At 45.5% G+C, this 15,371-nt stretch overlaps 1 pseudogene; it reads left to right on the top strand.

Annotated features, from left to right (window-relative positions):
- The first annotated feature begins 581 nt into the window (after positions 1-581).
- On the top strand, positions 582-1,267 carry LOC118594544 (annotated as a pseudogene).
- The last annotated feature ends 14,104 nt before the right edge of the window (positions 1,268-15,371 follow it).

Here is a 15,371-nt window from a genome sequence, read left to right on the forward strand (position 1 = left end):
CAACGGTCAGACAGCCAAGACAGCTACTAAATAATTATAACAGGTATACAGTATGGATTCTCTGGACAGAGGAATGATTCATATGCTACATGGGGCAAAACTAGATGCTGTAAGATTTTATTACACGGCTCAGAATGGCTTATAACTTAACACTTATGAACGCTCTCGTACTGACACCACAGATAGCAGAAATGCAGGTAAGCGGTGGGGAGCTACTGGACAAAACGATGACAGGGGTGCTGTGGCTCTCTCTGAAAGGAGAAATCAAAGTCTGAGGTGGAGAAAGCAAGCAACTTAGAGAGGACAGCCTCACTGAGCCACCAGGAGTGCCACCTGGTCTCGGGACATTCTCAGCGGCAGCAAGCTTCCATGGTTGGTTTCTGGGCAGAACTGAGCCAATGCTCTCGTCAAGACACAGAGGCAGTTAAGGCAGTATTGGAACATCAAGGTTGGAGATTTCTAGGCAAACAGGACCCATCCATTGCTTGTGAAGTTTCTGCCAGGCTTGCATTATTCCTAAAAAAGAACCCACATTGCACCTTTCCGTACAGCATTCCCCTAAGTAGTCATGATCGGCGATGATGATTGTGGGTAAGAAGAGCATAACGCTGCAGCATGTGGACTTTAGGGTGAGATGTATCCCACAAGACGGCTGCATCTTCACCGGTGGACAAGCATATGAATTTGACCCTCTGCAGCTGCTGAGTTCCCTCCTGCCAGGGTGGGAAGGAAACTGAGTTTGGGTCTAGTGTTACTGCATGGGGAGATCTTGGTATCCATGACTGGGGAGGGCCCATACTGGTATTGCTTGAGTGCTACTGTAGCAGTTGCTGAGGTTGGGAAGGTGGCTGGCAGAGGAGTACCAGATGGCGTACCTATCCCCTAGGCTCCTGCTGGATTAGCAGGCCCCACCTGGGGAGTTGGAGGACCATCCCTGTTAAGTCTTAACTCCACAGGGAAGAGGCACTGTAGCAGCTGCTGTGGTTGCTGTTGCCACTAACACCCAGCATCAACCCAGGACCCCCACCAGGACAGAAAAGCCCACCCCACATGTTAGCTGAGAAACCCCACCTCCAGGGATTACAATGCCTCTACCTGACATGAGACCGCCCATCGGCCACAAATTGGCCTCTTCCAGGCTTAAGGGACACCTGTAGCTGTGCCACCTCCAGGAATGAAGGCCCTTCTACCAGGAAGTAGAGACCCACTTCTCCAAGGAATGTGTCCACAAAGACGCAAAAGGCCAAAGTTGTACACCAACCACTAGTGTGCACAGGTGAGCCCAGGTGCAAGGCGTGGAAGCCCTAGAACTGGGCTTCTCAAACTTTTTTTACTCCAACGCCTCTCAGCCCAAGAGATTGTATATGATCCCAGGGTATACATATGGACACATAAAATAAGAACACAAACCAGGCATTTACTGATAATATACCATAAAGAAAAATAGCTTACCACTTATTAAAGATAAAAGTAAATTTACATACTAATGAGATAGCCACGCCTGACTGATTTTCCCTAAGGAATGAAGTCTTGGTTGACTACTTGATTCTGCTAGAAAGTATCTTCAATGATTTCCAGAGTTAAAAGATATTTTGATTTTATACCGGTCAATGTTGAGACCACCACTTTGCATCAATATATAGTACAATGTGGCAAAATTATTTTAGAGCTCTCCCTGGGGGGAAAATGTTGTGTATTCTGTCCTAACCCCAAGCTAAAATTTATTTAAGGATCCGTGTGTGCATGTGTGTTCTTATGATGGGGAGTATGCATGTCCATGTGTGGAGGCCAAAGGCTAACATCAAGCATCTTCTTCAGTCACCCTTTACCTTAATATTTGTAAGATTTCTTTTAAGTTTTTTAATTCTGTGCATGTGTATGAGGTGGGGTATGTGCATGTGAGTGCAGATTCCTGCCGAGGCAAAAGGCATAGGACCCACTGGAGCTGTGAGCAACCTTGAACTCAGGTCTTCTGCAAGAGCAGCAAATGCTCTTAACTACAGACCATCTTTCCAGCCCTATACTTTGTTTTTAGAAAATCTCTCATGGAACCTAGAGCTTGTGACTTCAGTTGTACAAGATGGCTAGCAAGCCCCAAGGACCTTTCTGTCTCTACCTCCCCAGTGCTGGAATTATAGGCACCCCCAGCATTTACAGGTGCTGGAGATCAAACCCCAGTCCTCATGCTTAGTCAACAAGCACTTTACTGACTGGGCCATCTCCACAGTCCCCCGTGGATTTTTTTAAAAAATGAAACTCAAGTCAGAAGACCAAACATTATAGCACAATACAATCCAAAGATAAACTAATTTGATATGTTGATGTTGAAAAAAATAGAGTAGGGAAATATGAAAAGTCTTGGTTTCCATATTTATTCTGATTTCTATAGGAGCAGAAAATTTTTTATGTACAGTAAGAGTGCTGCAGTTCTTAAGATACAATAACCTCCACCTGATCTGAGGTGCTTTGGCGGCATTTGGTTGGTGCTGTGTGGTGTGATGGCTTGCCCAGCACCAACCGCATGTGTGTGTTCGGAACCAGTGCTGCAGTGGCATCCCACAGTGCAACATGGACCACAACACCCCTGAATCCGGGTGTATTAATGTATATGATGTAATTATATTACGTGTGTAATTACATTAATGTATATAATGTAACTAATGGACGTGAGTTTGAATTCACTTTTGGTTGTTGCATGTTCAGAGACTTTTTGCCGTTGCTAAACTTTTCCTGACCCCCACGTTCATTATGGGGTCACGACCCACAGTTTATGCAGCTAGGCTTTAGAATAAACCAACCGGATCCCAGGGCGAGAAGAGCCCATGGAAAGGCATCCTGTCTGTGGACAGTCGACAGCAGCATCTCACATGTGGAGATAATGAAAGGAAGTACTCAAGAAAATAAAAATCATGAAGTAATCAATAATCACTGGAATCCTACCTAGCCAGGTAGTAAACCTCCTACTGTGTGGTTACTTATTCACTTGATGATTGGGTACCTAACACTTGATACAACATACACCAAACAAATTATGCTCTACCATGTAGTTGGCTCACTGTCTATGATTGGTGCTAATTCCTCCTCAGCAGGATCTTCACCCCCGGGACCCAAGACTACACACACCCATACTGTACATTTGTAGTCTCAGGATTTCAAAAAAAAAATGCAAATCTCTCTGGGGTGAGGTGAGGCCAGCACAGCACTTCTGCGTTCACAGTGTAGAGGAGCTTACTCCAGCGTGGCTGAGGAAAGAAACTTAAGATGGGCAGATTTTCAGGCCTTGGATCAAGGGCATGAGCTCAAAACCAAGATGAAGAGTTGGCGGTGTGCTCCTTGATGAGGATTCAAGTTAGCCTGGGGTACCCTTCTCCATTTTCCACTCCCAAACTGGAAGGAGCTTTGGAGCCTTCCATAAATGTAGAGAAACTGGGGGTTTTCCAATCCCAGCCTGGGTCAGTAACTATTTCAAGACAATGCCTACCAAGATGGCTTTGCATTGTGAAAGACACAGGGACGGCAGAGAGTAGACACCTGGAGACTCATGTGTCAGACAGGACGTCTTGTGCAAGAGGCCCTTGCAGAATAACACAGGCAATTAGAGGCATGGAATGTTCCTCAGAATGCTAACCTTGATGTACAGACGGAGATAAAATGCTAAAAGATAAGCTGCCAGTCACTTCCTACAAAAAGACAGCTCAAGGTAAGTGGATCAGACTAGACTCAAGAGTGGGAAAACTTATTAATATGAATCCTAAGGCAGGATTTTAAATCATTCAAAAATCCTTAGGTGCCCAAACCTCAAGAGTCAGAATAAATATTGAAAATGTCTTTGGACTTAGCTATGGATAAAAGCCGGTTTCCCCTTGCACCATATTATACAGGGTTTCATATAATTCCCAGTGACTCCCATATTTCTGTGTCATTTTGCAATAAAAATTAGCTACTTGCTATCTGTCGGCCATGTTTTATAGTGTGTAAGAAATATAGACATCTCCTGTAACTAAATAGGAACTTTTCACATGGCTCAAAGAATCTTCATTTTTACATATGCCAATCCCAGAGGGAAAAATCACCTGGTTCTAATCTAAAGGGAAGAAATGTCACTGGCACAAACATCCCACTTCGGCTTAAGGCTGCCTAGAACTGCTGTTTAATGTCTAACTTCCATTTGGGTGTCTAGCTGTGCCTTGAGTGAAGATCAGCTCTGCTACTGACCCCTGCAAGGGAGGCACAGGCCCACTCCCCGCAGAAAATGCAGAAATTCTTCTGTCAGTTTTCTGAAGAGGAAAGTTCAGGGGCTTCGTTAATCACCGAATCACACAACAAAACAGCAGTCAAGGTGGGACAGTAGTGATTCTCAGAGAACTCTGACAGGTGGCCCACGGTAGGCTTGGTCCCCAAGTCTGTTCATTTTATTTAGCTGCTTTTTCAGTAAACCAGAACGTGCTGGCCACAGGTGCTCTCATCTCCAATTCAGGTTAGAGCACAAACTGAGGAAAGCTGGGTCCCTTCCTTCCTCACCACAGTTACCAGGTCTAGAACCTGCTTCTCATAGGGATGTCTAAAACCAACATTGTCAACTGCTTCCCCCTTCCCTTCCACTTATCCCACGCGAGCCACCTCGCCTTGCCCCCATCCTCTAAGAGGAAAAGTCATCTTTGAGAGGACACGTTCTCACGGTACAAACAACTATAGAAAGGGGCTTAGCTGGGAAAGATAGGGCACTGATGACTAGAAAGGGACATTCTGTGTTTAGTGACATGAAAAGGTTAACACTGACACTTCGAACTAACGGTTAGCCAAACCTCCTCCATGCACCGGTCATGAGCAGAGACCTGTAGCCATGGTGTGTGAGCCGATCAGTGGGATGTTTAAGGAACACAAGGGACCACTGGTTTGCCTGCGGCAAGGAGAAAAGGTAGCCTCATCTGGCCAGTTTCACCAGCAGAACAGAGAGACTGGCTCATCTAGGGCTCAGGTCTGACGTTTGTACTTTGTCTATTTTATGACAGGAGCTTTAGAAATCCAGAGTGCGGGTTTCTATTATTTCCTCACACCGAGTTCAGTTATTTCGCATTAGGGACTATTCCTTTGGAGTGTTTAGTCCTCTATGAAAAATAATACCAGATCCCTGACATAGATTCCCAGGTAGCAAGAAGTATTAGTGTCTTTACAAGTTTGGGAGTAAGAAGAAGAATAAATTGGTAATAATAGTAATAATTATGATTGATGATGATGATGATGATGATAGATAGATAGATAGATAGATAGATAGATGCATAGATGCATGGATGGATGGATACAAACACACATACAGACATTTCTAAAGACATTTGTTTCCAAAAGCCAAATCTTGACCACAGTATACCATCAGTCCAAAACCTGTTATAAAACTACATAATTAAAAATACAAGTATATGAAACATAATATTCTCTGTGCATTAATTATTCCTATAATCCCGTCTCTTTCAAATCAGAACTAAAAATCATACCCAAACCATTATTAGGGGATAATACATTTTCCTTCTTGCATTTTCTTGGCCTCTTTTATACTTTGTGGTCTAAGGAAAAGCAAAATGAGGCAAACACCCGATCAAAAGCCTTGCATCGCGCAGCAAGATCAGCTTTGCCTGCTTCCTCCAGCGCGGTGAGTGGATCCTGCAAGTTTTTCCGTCCCACCGAAAGCCTGCCCTTTGCATTACATGTCTGACTGAAGTCTACCATTTTCAAAGTGTCCCTGAAAGAATGGGCTCCCCCTCCCTTTAAAGGCTACCCCATGAACACTGACTTGAGAAACTTCCAGAATAGAGAGCACTGCCCTAGCAAAACACACACAGGAGGCAAAATCTCAGGTTTCTCTTTCCAGCTGTCCAGAATCCCATTAGAGCTCTTACCCTATCGCTCTTCGGCTATAATTAGGATGGCCCAGGGTTTATCTGGGCCTTTTGTCAAAGCCAGATTTCCTTCCTAGCTACTGAAACAGCAGCTGTCCTTCACAAGTATCCCTACAGCACTGGGATATTTATTTTGATTAACATTATAGTACGAGAGTTATGAGTGTGAAGTGATGAACACACACACACACACACACACACACACACACACACACACTCCCCCCCCCACTACCTTTCCTCTTGCAGTGTGAAAACAAAACAAAACAAAACTGGCCTTACCTGGAGATGATTAGTCTGGTCTGAAATCTGGCTTGCTTCAAATAATGTATTAAACAGTTCCGCTTCTCCCTCAAAGCACGTGTCCCCTTCCTTCGGAAGTGGGTCCGCTGGTGGTCCGGGGATTTTGGAGCCTTGCTCTGCAGGAAGCAGAGTACAGAGTTCTGTGTGGAAGTGGGAATTCCAGCCGGGAGCTCCTGCCTCGGTGTGTGTGGGCTCTTGTCCATAGCTCCCAGTTAAGGGGTGCCTAGTCGGTTCCTTGGGGAGCGGATCAAGCGTGCCTTTGGGGGCATTGTCTTTCAGCAGCTGCTTCTTGGCATTAGCCTTCACTCCGGGCCGCCTCACCCTGGTGGGTCTCAGGGCAGTCTTCCTGTTGTCTGGGTGCTTTTCCTCCGATCTTTCCCAAGCCAGGCTTTTCAAACCCCGCTTCACCTCTGACTTGTCCAAGCCCCCAGACAAAGGCTTCACCCCTGCCTCTGTCTCTGCCTTATCCATGGTTTGCAGACTGTCACCGGAGAATTCCTCTGCTGCTTCAGGGTTGTCTCTGGTTTCTCCCCGAATTCCTGGACAATCATTTTCAACAGCCTCGGAAGCAGTAGGCAGTGGAGCCCTCCCTGGTTCAGTCATTTTAGCTGTTCCATCCTGGTGAGGTCCCAGAGTGAGAGTCATTGCCACATGCGGGGGAAAGGGACTATGCCTGGAGGTTCCTTGGCTCCTGACCCCCACTGCCTGGGGTTGTGAGTGATAACTACACAAGCCAGTGGTGGCATTCATAGGCCCCATGTCACCCGACACCTGAGGCCCACAACCCATTTCACTAAGGAAATGCTCACGCCCACCCAGACCACACTCATTGAATTCCATCTCTTCGTCATCGCTTTCTAATAAAAAAACTCGGTCAGTCCCCAGCAGGCTCCTTTGCCAAACGGCATTAGAGTAATCCGTCATAACATCGGAACATTCCAAATACTCCAGGTCATCATCTGAAAACTCCTCCGTGTAGGTTAGGGTTATCTCTGGGCAAAGTTCATAGTCACTGTCAGAGTCCTCGCTGGAAACCTGTGGGCCAGGCTGCATGATGATGGAGCTGCTGTCACCTGGGTAAGGACACGGGGTAGCCTCCGGCAGCGGAAGACTGAAACTAATGTATTTCTGTGCTTTGGGGTTTTGATGACTTGGGGTGACACTCTCCTCATTAGACCCTTTGCTACCTAGGCCATCACCAATTAACTCTGGGACAGTGGCGTGCACTGACCTGTGCTGGTATATGTCTTGTTTTTCGGTAGCGTTATTTGAATGCAAGGAATTTTCTTGTGTGTTATTTGAATCGTAAGGCTCCCATCTTGTCTCTTTAACATCTAGAGGAACCTCAGCATTGGAAGCACCAGAGTCATAACTGGCCACTATCTGGGGTGAACATGAGTGGTTGAATTTGTTGGGGGAGGAATCAGCTGGCATGCAAGCCCCCGGGGCCATACTTTCTTCTTCCTTACAAGGGCTCCATTTCTCATCCGAGTGATTTATGCTATCTTCTTCATGTATCTCTGTTTCACATTTGCCAGCCGCATCCCTGCCACCTCCTGGGTCAGGAGACACTTGCGCGTCCTGCAGACGCTGGACCTCAATGGATGCCGAACAGCAGATCATCCCCACGCAGCTTCTTGCAGAGACTTGATAAACAGCGGCATCGCTCTGGGTGCAGCTAGGAAGAGGACAGACAGGTAAGTGAGAGTCTGTACACCGACATTTGTCACATCTTGGTGTTTAAGAAACTCTATCTTGCTATTTCAGTTAGCTTTAGTTCTCCTGAATTTCAAAGAGCATTGTGTGTGAGAGACAGTCTACGCAGGTAATAAAAGCATTCTACCTCAAAGTTCTCAAACAATGCTGACAGTAGCTCTTTTTAAAGACCACGCCAAGAAGGCACATAACTTTAAAAAAAAAGTTTTACTTTTTTGAGACTATAACTGTTATGATCCTCCCGTTTCCTCCCTCCAAGAAGTAGTATTTCTTGTCAAGAAACTATACCAACACTGCAGTGGGTTGCATGTAGGAAGGTTGGTGCTATTTCCTCCTTAATGTGACTAAAAAGTCTAACTCACAGTCATGAGCTCCACCGGCTGGAAACCTGTGTCCACATGTCACCTTGACTGACATGGATCAAGCCAGGTGGCCTGCTTTGGCCCAACAAGGCAGAACTCTGAATCAGACTAAGCTTGCACTCCCTGTTCCAAGAGAGACAGCATTCCTGTGCCTCTTTCCTTTATTGACTGGAGCCACACTGAGCCTGCATGCGGCATGCCACACTGACTCGTTCCCTGCTGGGATCCTTCCGAAGACCTGGCAGCCCCAATACAGGCTTGGGACACTTGCACAAGGTGCATTCTTACTGAGTCCGTTTGGCCGCAGATAATCTTGCTTATCTTGCACTGTGCATTATCCAACTTAGAAGTCATATGTCAGGAGGCAAAGGCTGGGGGTCTGGCCTGGACTTGGATGGAATGCTTAGACATTCACCGACTGTTTTCTGTGTAGAATACGTAGTTATCTAACTCGGGAGGGACTAGACAGACCGTTTGTAGAGGTAGTTCTGACACTGTAATTCCAAGTCCTTCTTCATCCTCCCTGGGAGGGAGCCCTTCACCTTCTTACCCCACGTATGTTAATAAGCCTTCAATCACGGAAGCTTGGCAGGGGTGGGGGAGTGTGTAGTGCCCACTCACCTACTCAGTTACAACTTCAAGGATGCTAACCAGCTTCTAGATGGGTTTAGATGCTAACCAGCTTCTAGATGGGTTGATCTTGGCCATGACCTACACTCTGCCTTGGATAACAGGTTGGGGAGATAAGCATAGGGCAGCAGTCTATTTCACAACCTTATTCAGGTCTGGAAGAGTATGAGGGGGCTTTATCAAGCAGAAAACCCTTTGCCAGAGTAGTCTTCAAGAATGTGGAAGCGTCAAAGCCAAGGAGCCTTTGGTTTCCCCCAGTGTGTGCCTGAGCATCCTAACAACTCGCCAGGTGTGGTGGCTTACACCTGTAATTCTAACACTGGGAAGGCTGAAATAATGGGCGGCAGCAAGTTCAAGGCCACACTGGACTACAAAGTAAGACCCTGTTAGAAACTACAAACAACAGTCAAAAATGGACAGGGAGGAATTCTGAGAACTCTATTTAAAATTCTTAAGTCAGGGGCTGAAGAGATGGCTCAGCAGCTGACAGAGTAGTCTGCTCTTACAGAGGGCCCAAGTTCAATTCCTAGCACCCACATGGTGGCTCACAACCATCTGTAACTCCAGTCCCAGCAGATTTGATGCCCTCTTTTGGCCTCTGAAGATTCCAGGCATTCAGATAGTATGGAGACATGCATGGAAACAAAACCTCCATACACATAAAACAAATAAGTAAAATAATTACTTTCTCAAAAAGAATATTGAATTTCATAAATCACCATTTCTAGAGGGAAGAACTAAGATATGTTTTCAAAGACGGTAGTCATTCTAATGCAATGGCCACCACATCCCCGTCTACTACATTCCTTTCCTCATTGGTTGGGCTCAGCTCTGTCCAGCCAAAACCAAGTTTTCAACTGATGAAAAGTGAGCTTTGCAGCCATTTCATATCGTGAGCCTCTTCCATGAATTCCTGGAGATTTGTCCACAGTTATGGGTTTACAGGGAGCATCAAAGAACATTGTGGACAAGAGGGAAATCAAATATTCTGACCTGCTGATGCAAGGAAAACCCTGAGAGTACCATGACCAGTGTGGGGAAAACTGAGAAGAAAGCAAGGCCAAGAGGCACACAGAACCACTTGAAAAGGAAGATGAGCAATTGATACTCAAGACCCAGGGGGAACCAGGTGTGGTGGCACATGCGTAATCCTTGGGAGGCTGAGGCAGGAAGATTGCAAACTGAAAGCCACTCTGGTTCTGTCTAAAAATGTACGTTTACATCAAGGAGAGAAAATAAAGATTTATTCAAAAAAAAATGGCAAAAGTAACTATATTAAAAATAAGTTCATAACTAAATTGGATATATCAGATTGTCATGGGTTACTTAAAAATAATTTTACAGCACATATTTCAATTGATATGAAATTTCCAGTCCTCCCTCCATTCACTGAGGAAGAGGAAAAGGAATTGGACTAAGCAGAACCAACTTCCCACTGGCTAATGGATGCTTTGAATTTTGTGTCATGGTTGACGTATCCTTGATCATTATCTTCAAGCACCCCACAGCAGAAGGGGTGAACATTGGGCAAAATGCCAGTATCTGTTATATGCTTCTATGTGAAAATAGTCTAGTTACATCCCTCATTCAAAACTGGGGTGCAAATGAGTTAAGTAATTCCTCCATAATGACAAAGGGAAGAAACCATGTAATTGGAATAGGCCAGTGGAGCCTTTGGACTCTGAAGCCTAGGTCTGTGTATGCTCCAAGAAAACTGCCATTCAGAGAAATGAAACCATGCGGTAGAGAGAAACCGTTGTGTAAATGAAGCATGTCTATCCAAAGTCTCCACCCTCTTCTGTCACTCAGCAATCCTGTGGAAAACATGTGTTGGTGATGCCTGGCATTGTGTTAAGAGCTGAAGGGTGCGATCTCATATCCATCCCCAGGCGCCTCAGTGAGCCATGCATTCTGAAGTGGGAAAGGTAGCTCATAGAAAGGACGTCAGTGGTAGCCAGCTAAAATGATGTGAGGCCAGTGGTAAGTGCCTGTGAAAAGACCTGTGGACCCCAAAGTGATTCCTAAAAGCACCAAGAAGGAATTTCCTCAACAACTCATTGAGCTCCATCCTTGTGGGTCCTTCCTTTGAGCTGAGGGAGGCAATAGCCATCTTCTGCCCTGTTGGGACATCTTAACTTCAGTTCTCTAGGTCCTTTCTACATTAATCATTTCCTTGTTAAAGGAAAGAGGTCCAAATTATCATAGCTAGATGGGACTTCTGGATTTGTACCCCCAGAATTTTATCATACAAGAGATGCTAAAACCATTTTGGTATCAAGACTCCAATGACTGAGGATTCAAAGCACCTTTGTTAATGTAGCTTGTGTCTGTCGACATTACATCAAACTGAGAAATAAGAAAATTCAAATATTCATTTATTCATTTCAAAATTAATCTGTCATACTTTATCATATATAACATGTTTAGAAAAACTAAGCATGTCTTCCAAAAACAAGGTAAAATTTTATGAAGGACATTGTTTTACACTTTCCTAGGTGTCTTTAACATGAGGCTTAATGGAACACAGCTGGGGATTTGGATCAGTTCTGGCATCCAGTGTGATGCAATACACTGTTTTAGTAGGTGTAGAGAATCTGCCCTCACATGGACACACAGGAGACGAATGTCAGAAGAGAGAAGAGCTTAGGGGGCAAGAAGAACATCTGAGGAAACTGGAATGTTCTAGTTCAGAAAGGCAAAGGCGCCGGATCCTGAATGGAAAGGGTTGGGAAATCCGGGTTTTATCATCAGCAACAGATATTTTTAGTTTTCCCTGAAGCCCATTTTTTTCTGAGAAGATATCTGCCGAACATTATTTGTCATTTTTTGAAGTGTGCATGTGATTGTGTGTAGTAGAGGTGTGTAGAGGTCAGAGAGTAATCTGAGCTGCTGGTCCTTTGTCTTCCACATCGTTTGAAACAGGGTCTCTTGTTGATCACCGTGGCATAGATTAGCTGGCCTGCAGGCTTCCAGGGATGCCTGTATCCACCACCCATCCTTCTGCAGACGCACTGGGGTTAGACATGGGTTACTCTGCCCAGCTTCATGTAAGTTCTGAGGACCTAAGGTCAGTTTTCCACACTTACACAACAAGTGTTTTACACACTGAACCATACACACCCCAGCGCCTGTCCACTGTTGATTTTTTTTTTTAAAAGTAAAACCATACTCTGTAAAACAAGTGGCTAGTTTAGCTTGCAAATTCAATAATAAGGCATATGCTTCTGGTCATAGCTTGAGGGAGACCAGCAGTGGTTTTTTTTGTGTGTGTATTCTGTCTTTTAATATAGCTATTAAAAAAGGGTTTTGCTAAGTTATTAAGATCTAATAAAATTGGTCAAGTTTTACATATTCACAGCAGTTTGTGTTAAATAATACTCCATTGCCTTTTAACTGCAGCTGTATGGTAGTGAAGCATTCTACAGCAACTAATACAGTTTGGGACTGCTGCCTTGATTGGTCTCAGAGGTGTCAATCAATTTATCAGCATAGTGCAGAAGGCAGATTTTTATATATTTACATTTATGTAAAATAAGCATAAGCAAACTTATGCCTGGACTCTATGCCCAGAGATTCCAATTCAGAGGTCAAAATATGGGCAGGTGTGATTGAACTGGGACCAGGAAAAGGCTGCCTGCATTATGGGATGGGATGGGGAGGAGACCAATCCTGGAAACTCCTTGGGGTCATGGTCACTGTTCCTGTGATAAAATACAGTGAACCAGAAGCAAGCTGGGGAGGAAATGGTTTATTTGGCTTATGCCTCCACATCACTGTTCATCACTGAAGAAAGTCAGGACAGCAACTCAAACCGGGCAGGAGTTTGGAGACAGGAGCTGATGCAGAGGCCACGGAGGAGTGCTGCTTACTGGCTTGCTCATCATGGATGGCCCAGCCTGTTTGCTTATAGAAACCCAGGGCCACCAGCCCCGGGATGGCACCTCCAACCAAGTGCTGGGCCCCTCCACCATGGATCCCTAATAAGAAAATACCCTACAGGCTTGCCTACAGCCCGATCTTACAGAAGCAGTCTCTCAATTGAGGTTCCCTCCTCTCCAATGACTCTAGCCTGTGTCAAGTTGACTCAAAATAAGCCAGCACACAGGGCTGTACACACCTGTAATTTTAGCCCATGGTAGGTAGAGGGAAGAGGATCAAAATTCAAGGTCATCCTCAAGTTCATAGTAAGTTGGGGGCCAGTCTGGGGCACATGAGATCCTGTCTGAAACACACACCATCAGAACAGGGATTCCCATGTGAGTTGAAAACTGAGTCACCCCAGCTGTAGCCGCCGTTCTTCTTGCTTGGTGTCTGCTCTGAGGCCATTTCCCTAATGCCAAGCCACCTTCCCACCCATTGCTGAAGATCAAACTGTGCCTCCTGGCTAGAGGTAAAACTTAGACTCCCTCTAGAGCTTGAGTGTTGAGCCGCCACCCTGGGCCAGGACCATTCCACTTCACCGTACGCCCTGCTTTCCCGTGGAAGAGAGCAAGAGCTGGGAAGGAAATGTCTGCAGGGTCTTCACCCTGCAGCCCGGCTGTGGATTGCCTGAGCCTTGCCTAGGCATGCCACAAGGAGAGAAGAGAGGGCATAGCTCAATAAATAACTCCACAATGACATCTGTGTCCTTGCCTTGTCACAGAACCAGGTTAAGGTCGTCCTATTTTCTTAGGCTGTGTCTGTATTTTAATACCTGGCTTACTGCTGCTGTCAGTGATCTACATTGACTTATTCAAAATAGCTAAAGGAAGGAGGCAGAACTGGGGGATTTCTTCCTCCTCCTCCTCGACATTGCCATTGTCATCCTCTTCCTCCTCCTCCTCTTCCTCCCCTTCCCCTTCCCCTCCCCTTTCTTCTTCTTCTTCCTACTCTTCCTCCTCCTCCTTCCCCTTCCTCTCCCCTTTCTTCTTCTTCCTCTTCCTCTTCCTCTTCCTCCTCCTCCTCCTCCTCCTCCTCCTCCTCCTCCTCATCCTCCTCTTCTTTTTTCCATGCTGGGGATTAAACCCAGGGCTTTGTGCATATATAGTACATGCTATCCCACTGAACTCTACCCTCAGCCCAAGGTGTTGGATTTTTCCAAGCCTCATGCCTGTGCTTGTCATAGAAATAAAATTACAATACTAAAGACACATAGAACTTCCTCGTTGTGTTTTCTATAAACAGGTAGGGACATTTTAAAGTGAAAGAGGAAAATCATTGATCAGATATTTACTAATCCGTTCTGTAATTTGTCCAACCAGTGGATTGATCCGTGTGACTAAAGAGCTAGAAGGAACCTTGGATCTGTGACCAGGCCCGTTTGGCCCTCTGCCACATCTGTCTTTCCATTGTTCTGTTCTATGACACCAGGGCTGACCCCTTGTAGCTGGGCCATCCTGGGTCCCAGGTGGCTGAATTTTTGCTGTATCTGACCAAAGAGAGACAGGGAATTAGAGGATGTGAGGAAGAGAGAAGCCAGCCTTGGGCATCTTCCCAGGTTGTGTGTCTTTTGCAGCTTTGGGTCCCAGGGACCACCCACCAGGGGTCAACCTCTAGATTGTGAGGAACCTAGTCCTTATTCTTTGCATTGTTTCTTCAGCCCAAGAGACGGTGGCTTCCTGAGGACACTGGTCTCTGGGTGATGTCCCTGTTTCCTGTTTGCCTCACTCCCTGTAGTAACCTGCACTAAATGCTTGAAAATGAGGTTTCGTCTTCCCTTGTAGATGCAAAAAAATGATGTATTTTATAGAGGTTGGATTTGAGACCCAGAGAAGATGTGACTTGTCTTCAGTGACCCAGATGGGGAATGTCTATTATACAGACTGGTGTGTGTGTGTGTGTGTGTGTGTGTGTGTGTATGTGTGTGTGTGTGTGTGTGTGTGTGTGTGTGTGTGTGTGTGTGTGTTGGCTACTCTTCTATTGCTGTGATTAAATGCTATGCCCAGGGTAACTTAGAGAAGAAACAATTTATTTGGGATGACTGATCCAGAGGGATGAAAGTCCGTGATGGCAAAGTGGAGACATGGTGGTTAGAACTGGAATCTCAACTGAAAACAGGAAGCAGAGAGCAAACTGGGGGTGATGTGTGGCTTTGAAACACCAAAGCCTGTCCTAGTGATACACTTCCTCCAGCAAAGCCACACCTCCTAAGCCTTCCCAAACAGCATCACCAGCTAGGGACAAAGCATTCAAACACCTGAGCCTATGGGAAACATTATCATTCAAACCACCACAGTGTGTTAGCCACTAGATAGCGGGGGGTGGGGAGGGAATGTTTAATTCCCAGTTTCAATAGGCCCTACCTTCCCATTCGATAAGGGAAATGAAATGTCTATACAGATAGCTAAAATATAGGACATTTCCTACTAAGGGATGCTAAAAATCATGCCCACTGCATGGACTCTGGGTACCAGGCAATAGAGAGAGTAAAGGTTTCCTGAGTAGCTTAAAGCAGGTCTAGGAAATGCATAGTCTGGTTTTGAAAGGAAAG

This window comes from Onychomys torridus, chromosome 13 (genome assembly GCF_903995425.1).
Source record: "Onychomys torridus chromosome 13, mOncTor1.1, whole genome shotgun sequence".
NCBI classification, from domain to species: domain Eukaryota; kingdom Metazoa; phylum Chordata; class Mammalia; order Rodentia; family Cricetidae; genus Onychomys; species Onychomys torridus.